Below are 11,084 nucleotides of genomic sequence, written 5' to 3' on the forward strand. Positions count from 1 at the left end.
AGATAAGTGAGAGCATATATCTATGTTAAAAAAAATTGCATGTAAATGTTATACAAGGTAGTCAAAAAGTGGAAATAGTACAAATGTCCATCAACTGATGAATAGAGAAAATGTATATTCATACAGTGGAATACCATTTAGCAATAAAAGAAATGAAACACTGATAATAATACAACAAGGATGAACCTCATAAACAGCATGCTAAGTGAAAAAAAAAAAAGTCATACTCCCAAATGTGTGACTGTATTTATAGAAAATTATCCAGTGAAGGCAAGTATATTAAAATTACAAAGTAGAATACTGGCTGCTTGAGGCATGAACATGGTAGAAAGACAGATTAACAGGTAATGTGCATGAGGAATGTTATTGGTGAGGTAGAAGTGTTCTAAAATTGGATTATAATAATGGGGCACAACTCAGTAAACTCACTACAAATCAGTGAATTGTATACTTAAAATGGGTGAATTATAGATATATAAATCATACCTCCTTAAATTCATTGGAAAATGGTAAACGAATGATTAAAACAAGTAAAATCTAGATCTTCATGTCATCTTGATAGCCTGTTGGGTTTATTCTTGTTGGAACTTTCATGTAATTTCAGTATTACTACTCCAGTTTGTCTCTAACATCCATCAGAATGCATGTCTACTTAGCAACATACTAGCTCTTTATTTGCAGATAGATATGGACCCAGGGCAGTTTATACCCTCTGCCCCTGGAAGAGGAATAGAACCTTCCTAATCCGCAGCTAATTATCATTTCCAGCTGCTGGTGAACTGAAATATGTTCCTCTCCTAATTATCTCCAGCTCATATTTTAGATCTTACCTTAAATCATGCATCCTCAAGGGATTCTACCTTCTGGATTACGTGTATTTGTCTGCTTCACATTCATAAACCAGTCCTTTTATTTCACTGACCACCTGCTGTTTAGATTTTTGCTTTGTTCTGGGCAGTGATGTCATTTGTTACATTATGTTTAGCAAAGTTTTCCAAAATAGTGTGATAATGACTGATTAAATACTAATTACATGGGACTTTGTTAAAAATGTAGATTTCTGTGTCTTACCCATAAGACTCCTGGTGAGTGGATTATAAATAAATAATTTTGACAAGCTCCAATGATGTGCCCATGTATGTAGTATGTAGATCACATGCCGTTTTTGAAACACAGAGGTAAGAGTGCTGAGGATGGAATCCATCAGGGTACTATTCAATGCAACTTTATTTTGGCAATTTTACATATCATATCATTCACCCATCTAAAGCACACGGCTTTTGTAGCCACATGGATGGGACTGGAAGAGATTATGCTGAGTGAAATAAGTCAAGCAGAGAGAGTCAATTATATGGTTTCACTTATTTGTGGAGCATAACAAATAGCATGGAGGACATGGGGAGTTAGAGAGAAGGGAGTTGAGGGAAATGGAAGGGGAGGTGAACCATGAGAGACTATGAAAAACAATCTGAGGGTTTTGAAGGGGCGGGGGGTGGGAGGTTGGGGGAACAAGGTGGTGGGTGTTGGAGAGGGCACGGATTGCATGGAGCACTGGGTGTGGTGCAGAAACAATGAATACTGTTACACTGAAAATAAATGTAAAAAATAACCATTTCACTTTTTTGACTTACTATAAAAAATAAAATAAGATAAAAATAAGTAATTAAATAAAAAATAAATTAAGTGATTAAAAAAAAGCACACGGCTCACTTAATTTTTATTAAATTTCCCTGATAATATTTCTCATATCATATCCATTTACACTTAATCTTCACTTCTATCCCCCATAGCCTGCCCTGGGCAATCACTAATCTATTTTCTGTTTCTATAGGTTTTCCTTCTCTGAATGTTAAAATAAAAACATGGGACTATGCAATATGTGCGCTCTTCTGTCTGGCTTGTTTACTTGACCATCTGTTGTTCAGGAGCTAAATGTCAGTAGTAAGTGAGACCCAGAATAGCCACGTCATGACATGTATCGGGGCATGCTCCTTGTTATTACTAAACAGCATTCCACTGTGTGGGTATACTACATTTCCTCTATCCATGTATCAGTCGATGGACATTTAGGTTGTTTCCAATTTTGGGCCATTATGAATAATACCAATATAAATATTCATGTATGAATCTTTATGCAGATAAAAATTTTCTTCTTTTCCTGAGCAGATATCTAAGAGTGGTTATAGTAAATTTATATAACATTAGAAGAAACTGCCAAGGCATTTTCTTTTAAGATTTTTTTTTTTATTTATTTAAGAGAGAGGGAGAGCACAAGCTGGGGTGAGGAGCAGAGGGAAAAGGAGAGCCTACTTCCCACCCAGCAGAGAGCCAACATGGGGCTCGATTCTGGGATGACAGGATCATGACCTGAGCTGAAGGCAGACACCCAACCTGCTGAGCCACCCAGGCCCCCCTGACAAATTGTCTTCATATCAGCTGTATATTATTTTACATTTCCCTTTCTGATTCTCCACATTCCAGCCAACACCCAGTTCTAGAGCCAGTTCAAATCACTATTCTGCCATTTGTAAGCCTTGAGACTTCGGGCATTTCTTTTTCACAGGTGCATATCCACTTGTCCAAAAAGCATTTGTTAAAGAAACAAATAAATTTCTATATAAAAAGAATATGTCTGTCCTTATGCCAATACCATGCTGTTTTGATAATTATACTTTTATATTAAGTTTTGAAAATGGAAAGCCTAATTTCCTGATTTGCTCTTCTTTTCAAAATTATTTTGACACTTTTGGTCTTTTGCAATTCCATATACATTTTAGGCCAGTGGGAAAATACTACATACTACACATTTCTCATCACTTTCTGGAAAAAAAAATCTACTTGAATTTTAATAGGTATTGTGCTGAATCTATAGATTGTGTTGATCTATAGATCAGTTTGGGAAGAATTTCCATTTTAACACTCATAAGTTTTCCAATTCAAGTAGATGGAATGTCTTTCTAATCATTTAGAAATTAATTTCCCTCAGTAATGTTTGTTATTTTTGGTATATAAGTCTTACACTACTTTTGTTAAATTTATTCATTTATATTATATGTTTTTTAAAATCCAGCTGCAGTACCTGAGGTCTATCATAATGAAAGATGATTTAAAACTGTATACCCAGGTTACTAACAGTGTTTATGTCTGACAATGTAATAAGTTTAATTTTATTTTTAAATGCTTGTCCACATATTCCAAATTTTTCAGAAAATTCATGAATCTCATTTTAAGTTGCTGATACTGCAAAATATAATAAATCATCAATATAAGAAAAATATATAAGATAGAAAACCTTAGCCATAATAATTAAAGCTGTTATATACTATATTCTCACTATATATCAGGAGTTTTTCCTAAGAACTTTCCATGTATCACCTCATTTAATTTTGTCAATGGATTCTTGAATTATCTCTCTTTTTATGCCCATTTTATTGATATGGAAACTGAGCCACAAAATAATTAAGGTACTTGCCCAAAGTCTCAAGGCTTACAAATGGCTTTGAACTGGCTCTAGATCCCATGCTCTTAACCACTGAAAATTGGAATAAAATGCATCAAAATATAAATAGTAAATATCTCTGGGTAGGTTAAGATAGATTTTTTTAAATTTTTTTTAATTAATTTATTTATTTTCAGCATAACAGTATTCATTATTTTTTCACCACACCCAGTGCTCCATGCAATCCATGCCCTCTATAATACCCACCACCTGGTCCTCAACACACACAAAACAGACAATCATATCAAAAAATGGGCAGAAGATATGGACAGACACTTCTCCAATGAAGGCATACAAAGGGCTATCAGACACATGAAAAAATGTTCATCATCACTAGCCATCAGGGAGATTCAAATTAAAACTACATTGAGATATCACCTTACACCAGTTAGAATGGCCAAAATTAGCAAGACAGGAAACAACTTGTGTTGGAGAGGATGTGGAGAAAGGGGAACCCTCTTACACTGTTGGTGGGAATGCAAGTTGGTGCAGCCTCTTTGGAGAACAGTGTGGAGATTCCTCAAGAAATTAAAAATAGAGCTTCCCTATGACCCTGCCATTGCACTACTGGGTATTTACCCCAAAGATACAGATGTAGTGAAAAGAAGGGCCATCTGTACCCCAATGTTTATAGCAGCAATGGCCACGGTCACCAGACTGTGGAAAGAACCAACATGCCCTTCAAGGGATGAATAGATAAGGAAGATGTGGTCCATATAAACTATGGAGTATTATGCCTCCATCAGAAAGGATGAATACCTAACTTTTGTAGCAACATGGACAGGACTGGAAGAGATTATGCTGAGTGAAATAAGAAAGATCTTTTTAATGTTTTTTTGAATTTTCTAAATAAGTGTTAATACTTTTATAACTAGGAAATAAATATTTGAAAGTAGCTCAAAATGATTCAGTGGTAGACTCTGCTACATGGGATAATTTTGGTTACCTGATAGAGCAACCTGAAATTCAGTCACCAGTGGTTGACCCTGTAAGGGTCTGCCCCTCCCAGAGGAACTTGCTTGTGGACCCTGAATGTAAGGGTGGGGCAGACTGCGTGGAGACATCCAATCAGTAAGCCGTATGTATATCCACTGGGAAGGTTGAAATTCAATTGGCCACCTGTGTAGGGGCGGGGCTCAACCACCCCCATAAAGGTTGCTCTGCCAGGCTGCCAAGGGGGGGCTCCTGCAGGAGAGCCGCGGGCTCCTGCAGGAGAGCCGGGGCTCCTGCAGGAGGGCCGGGGGCTGCTGCAGGAGAGCAGCGGCTGCTACAGGAGGGATGAAGTCGGCGGAGAGCGGTGAAGTGGAGCGGAGAGCGGTGGAAGTCGCAGAAGAGCAGGGGAGTCAACGGTGTATAGAAGAGCTGTAACAGCTCTTGTAAGAGCTATAACCGCGTTTGGCGGTCCAGCCTCCGGCGGCGGCCCCGAGCGCCGCCGCCTGCACCCTCCGGCGGCGGCCCCGAGCGCCGCCGCCTGCACCCTCCGGCGGCGGCCCCGAGCCATCGCCTGCAGCTTCCAGCCTCCGGCCCGAGCGCCGCCGCCTGCAGCTTCCAGCCTCCGGCCCCGAGCCATCGCCTGCAGCTTCCAGCCTCCGGCCCCGAGCCATCGCCTGCAGCTTCCAGCCTCCGGCCCCGAGCCATCGCCTGCAGCTTCCAGCCTCCGGGGGCCCAGCGGTCCTGAGACATCTGCGGTCCAGTTGTCAGCGTTCCCTCGACGCCTGCGGTCCTGAGACATCTGCGGTCCAATTGCCAGCGGTCCCTCGACGCCTGCGGTCCTGAGACATCTGCGGTCCAGTTGCCAGCGGTCCCTCGACGCCTGCGGTCCTGAGACATCTGCGGTCCAGTTGTCAGCGGTCCCTCAACGCCTGCGGTCCTGAGACATCTGCGGTCCAGTTGTCAGCGGTCCCTCGACGCCTGCGGTCCTGATGCCTACAGACCCTAGAGGCCAGCAGTCAGTCCTGACACCTGCAGCCCCTAGATGCCAGCAGTCTGGAGGCATAAGCAGCCCTGAGATGCCAACGGCCCCTAGACATCAGCAGCCTCCCTGCAAAATGCCTCGCCACCCCGAACCACAAGTGGCCTTGTCCGCAGTGGTGACTTCCTCCGGGTGGAAGCCTGGTCAGAGTAGCATCGTGGGGAGCAGAGTCTGTGTCATCTGGGTTGTCCTCCTTGTCATTGTTGCTTCTTCGTCATTGGGAGTGGCCTCATCCAGGAAATGGTCTTGTCCAGAACAGCCTCTTCTTGGGAGCGGCCTTGTCCGGGGAGAAACTTCATTGAGCAGTGGCCTTGTCTTGGGAGTGGCCTCTTCTTGGGAACGGCTCCAATCATGGAGCGGCCTCATCTGTGGAGCAGCAACGTCATCTAGAGCAGCCTCGTCCAGAGTGGCCTTCTTGGAAGTGACCTTGTTGGGTTCATCGTCACCGCCTTTTCGTAAGAGGTAGCTCTGACCGGTAGTTTGATTCCTGATGCTTGGCGTGAAATAAAGTTTTGCTTGACTTTCGCTTTGTATCAGTCTCGTTCCTTTGATCACGGACCCTAACAGACCCAATGAGTAAAAACATTTTATCTTTCTTTCTCTATGAATACCTATTCTATTACTATAATCAAAATTTTATGCTTAAATCTTGCATTACTTTATCCAAATCACAAGCCAATCCAGTAGCAATTTCAGTAGCATAACAGAAAGAAATGTGCATTCACATAACAGATAAGTATAATATAAATAAGGAAAGCAAAGGGAATGCAGTTATTTTTAAAAGGTTATTTTAAAAAAAGACATACAACCTATTTTCTTTCACTCATGCACCATTAAATGGATTCCTATGTAATGTTTAAATTGACATTTTCACTCTGGTTTCTTCTGTTTTTGTGTCTTGTTAGTGAACAGGCTTTTTAATGTTCCAAAGTCATAAGGTCATTAGAAGAACCTTGCATACTATAATTAAAAATTGCTATCCCTTTAGCTGTTTTGCTCAGCAAAGGCATAGGTCACAGTGTCTTTTAGAGACACTCCTCCTGAGATGGGAATAAAAGATTTTGACCTTTTATTGCAGCATTCATGAGTTGGAGGAACTTCATTTATTTTAGGTAAAGAGCAAATGGAGCATTGCCTATTTTTAGTAATTCAAGAAGGACTGGAGTCACCTACAACTTGCTAGTCAATAGTCTTTTCTAAAGTTATCCATTTAGGAAACTATTGTACTTGTCTTTAAAACATCAGTGGCTCTTAGCTAGCAATTTGAAGACACACACATACACAGACTCACATGCATACACGCAACCATATGACTATAGTCCTGTCACTGTTATAGTCAAAACACTACCCTAATGTGTGAAAGTCTTCCTCCTCTTCCAACAGAAAGGACATATTTCTTTTTCAAAACTGAGAAGTCATTTAAAAATTGTCTCTTAAAAGTAAAATAATTAGAGCTCTGGGACTCCATCTAGTTCAATGTTTCAATATGAAAAAGAGAAAAGGCTAAAGGTCTATTTGATATTTAATTAACTCACAATCATATGGACAGACCCAACTTGCTCATATGTAAAATGAAGTCCAGGGATAATCTCAGCACTTACTTTTATTTTAAAAGAAAAAAAATTCAGATAATAATTAAAAACAGGTAAGAAAAGATCTGGTCAATTCCACGTTGGTCACTAAATCACATTTGAAAGCCAAGTAAGTGCTTGGAAAGCTAAGTTCCCTCCCTGGTTTGGTTAGACCACATGAAATCATGAGCACCTAAAATTTACGTATGTTCATGAGGTGTTTGAATTGTCTTGAGTCTGTATAGTTTGAGGAGAAGCAAATCTTAGTGTGGCAAGTTTAGTTACTAGGATTCACCACTGCCCCTCTAAACAATCGATACAAATTGCTGCATAATTAGCCCAGCTGCAATAATCCATTGATCACAGTGACAAGCAGCAGAGAACCAAAGCCACTGATGCTGCCTGCTGTGGGACATTGTTAACCATGTGCAGACCTGGTTGAAAACACCAGGGAATATATATGTGGTTTGCTTTGGCATTGAAAAAGACTGGCTAACAATTAAAAAGTGAATCCAGGACTGGGGAGGGAGACAAACCACAAGAGACTCTTAATCTCAGGAAACAAACTGAGGGTTGGGGAGGTGGGGGGTTATGGATAGGGTGGCTGGGTGATGGACATTGGGGAGGTTATGTGCTATGGTGAGTGCTGTGAATTGTGTAAGCCTGATGATTCACTGACCTGTACTCCTGAAACAAATAATATATTATAATTTTTTAAAAAAGGAATTCAGAACAAATTAGAAGTGTCTGTTTTTAAGGGTTTGATAAAACATGGGGTGGGCTTGGGAGCGGAGCTATGTGAGGGGCCCAAATTTCCTATTATTGCTGGTCAGAAAGACAAAATCAATTAACGCCTCTCCCAGTCAGGACCTCCTTAAAAGAAAAAAGAATGACTTACGGATGGTGGTGATAGTGGGGGAGACAATGTGTTGATTTTAAAAACAGCATGGAAAGAGAAATTCTGAGTGATATTAATAACTTGTGAAAATTATGTAATTTCAGAAGGCCAACCTGGGAGCAATCCAAAGTTTATTTTTAGAATCAGATGTGTCAGACACATTTACAAAAAAACCCAATTTCCTAACTCATCAAAGATAGAAAACCTGGAACTATATGCTGGATACCTAATTTCCAAAAAAAGTATGTAATGGTTGTTTTGGACAAATACTCATTTTATTGTGGCACAAGTAACAATTGAACAAAAATCTCAAGTACAATAAAATAGTACTCTCTACCCATACTATATTCAACCTGGTATAAACTATGTACAAGACAAGAATAAAATCTTATAATGGACCAGCTGTTAGGGTGACTCAACAAAGTAGGACAAAGGTAACATTTCCTATAGGCTCATTTTAAATTTTGCTCTGACCAATATAGAAGGGTCATGGAGTTGTGAGGGCAAATGTGATCTTTCCGTGATTCACTGATAGAGAAAAAAAAATCATCCTGAAATTTAATTATATACAGAAAGAAGCTATATAATTCATTTTTTACTAGATTCTTCAGAAAAATCTTAAGTTCAAATATAATGTCTCCAGAGCAGAGTAGTTTGGAAGAAAAGAGATCAGCTAATTAGGGTAACTCTGTTTAACTAAGGATGACTGATTAGCATAATTAATATTTGGGGGAATGAAAGGAAATATTTGAATCAGAAAAAGTATTCTGTCTTATGGAATGAGTAAGTCTCAGGAATAAAAGGCAAAGCATGAGGAACAGAGTCAATGGTATTGTAATAGCATTGCATAGTGACAGATGGTACCTACGCTTGTGTTGAGCATAGCATAATGTGCAGAGATGTTGGATCCCTATATTGTACACCTGAAACTAAGGTAACATTGTGTGTCAACTATACTCAAATAAACAAAATAATAAGATAAAATTACAAAACCAAAAAAAAGAGGAAAAAAGAAAAAGAAGAAAGCCATACACTATCTTGTGTATGGACCTGAATTAAAAGGAAGTGTCAAGGTATTATTTATTTCCCAGATATGAACTCGCAAATATTAATACTATGTTGGTAAGTTTGAAAGAGATGATACAGTTTGTTTTGAAAATTTGGGTTCTATTTGGCAAGCTATTTATATTGATGCCATTAAAATTTCTTTTTCTGCCATTAAAAATTCTTAATTGTTATATCATGAGTTTCAATGCAAAGCATCCAAACTGACTGCATTGGGACTTGCTGGAGTCATATGCTCCTCTCTAGGACAGACACTGTGATGAAGACCGCAGCAGGAACAGGGGAAAGTTCAATTTAGCAAGCAAAATGCTGCATGTAAAGAGTATGACAAGAAGAAGCAGATACCAGTACTCCAGGAAAGTAGTTCATATAGGGGAACAGTTTTAGCACCAAAAAATGGAGGAAGGTGGCTGATATTCACGTAAAAGGTAACAATGGACAATGAGGAGGACTCGTATAGAGACGTGGCAAGATCGGCAGGTTGGCATCAGGAAATCCTGTCAGCAGGTGGCAGAGTTCCAATCCCAGGAAGCCTCTGCTGTACATCCCCTCCCCCCCCAAAAAAGGGGACTGTGGTGGGTATTGCAGACTGGCTTTCTCAAAATTGATTCCCATCTCTTTCTAGCATGGCTTTCTATACAAAAGAGGCTAATGAGCTAAATCTCCCTTTCCCACATTTCTGGTCGTGATTTATGTTCTGTCATCCAGACGCCTTTACATAAGACTTAAATCCAGAACTGAAATAAGAATGGCGGGGAACATGACGTGAGGCTCCTATTTTTGCTGGTACAGACTGAGATGAAAGTGCTTTGATCTGGAGCTAGCCGCTGTCACCATGACTTCTTGATCCATCAGGCTACTTCCTGAGTATGGCCAGGGCAACAAGCGTTCCATATCATGACTTAAGGTTTCTTTTCCTGGAAGATCAGACTAAAGTCTCTTCAGTTTATAAACAATTTAATAAGTCATTTAATCCCCAACAAAACCAATGACTTCCCGTAGACACCATATAAAGTACGTTTTGTTCTTTACAACTGAACCCTCCAAGGCTATTGCAATGGCCACCAACCATCTCTCAAGAAATGACATTCTGTGGTGCACCCAGGTGGCTCAGTCAGTTAAGCATCTACCTTTGGCTCAGGCCCTGATCCCAGGGTTCTGAGATCAAGTCCCACATTGGGCTCCCTGCTCACTGGGGTGTCCTGATTCTCCTTCTGCCTGCTGTTCCCCATCTTGCACTCTCTCTCTGACAAATAAAAACCTTAAAAGAAGAAGAAGAAGGAGGAGGAGGAGGAGGAAATTCTGAGATTGGTTAACTCATTAGCTTATTGGTTTGAACCAAAGGCAGCTAAGAAGCTGTTGGTGTTGGAGTGCCTGGGTGGCTCAGTCATTAAGCATCTGCCTTCAGCCCAAGTCCTGATCCCAGGATTCTGGGACTGAGGCCCATGTCACTTTCCCTGCTCTGTAGGAGGCCTGCTTCTCACTGTTTCACTTCCCCTGCTTGTGTTCCCTCTCTCACTGCCTCTCTCTATATATCAGATAAATAAATAAATAAATGTAAAAAAAAAAAAGAATCTGTTGGTGTCATAAAATAGACACCGGTATGTCCTGTGATGTATGAACTGAAACCATAACCTGGTTGTTCCACATAGGGAGACTATCAATGATGTTCTTTCTTGTGATGAAAGAGAGGCTGGTCATTATGGGACATTGTGACAATGTGGGGTGATTTTTCTACCTGTTCCAGAGAACTTAAAGGAAAAATGATAAAATCTAAAGTGTTCTGCCCAAGGCATGGTCAGAGAATTGAGGAACTTACATGGCTGCCCTCAGGCCACTCTTCTGTTTTGTAGCTGTTGAACCGATGGAGCCCAAATATGTAGAACCAGAGCCTGATCCTTCAAGTCTCTGAACTGCGACACAGTGTGGATCCACAGACTTCATGTTTCTTATGTGAATAAGAGGGCATTTGCAAAGAATAGGATCAGGAGTGCGAGTCAAGATGGCGGAGAAGTAGCAGGCTGAGACGACATCAGGTAGCAGGAGATCAGCTAGATAGCTTATCTAACCATTGCAAAC

Source organism: Neovison vison, chromosome 11 (genome assembly GCF_020171115.1).
Source record: "Neovison vison isolate M4711 chromosome 11, ASM_NN_V1, whole genome shotgun sequence".
Taxonomy (NCBI): Eukaryota; Metazoa; Chordata; class Mammalia; order Carnivora; family Mustelidae; genus Neogale; species Neogale vison.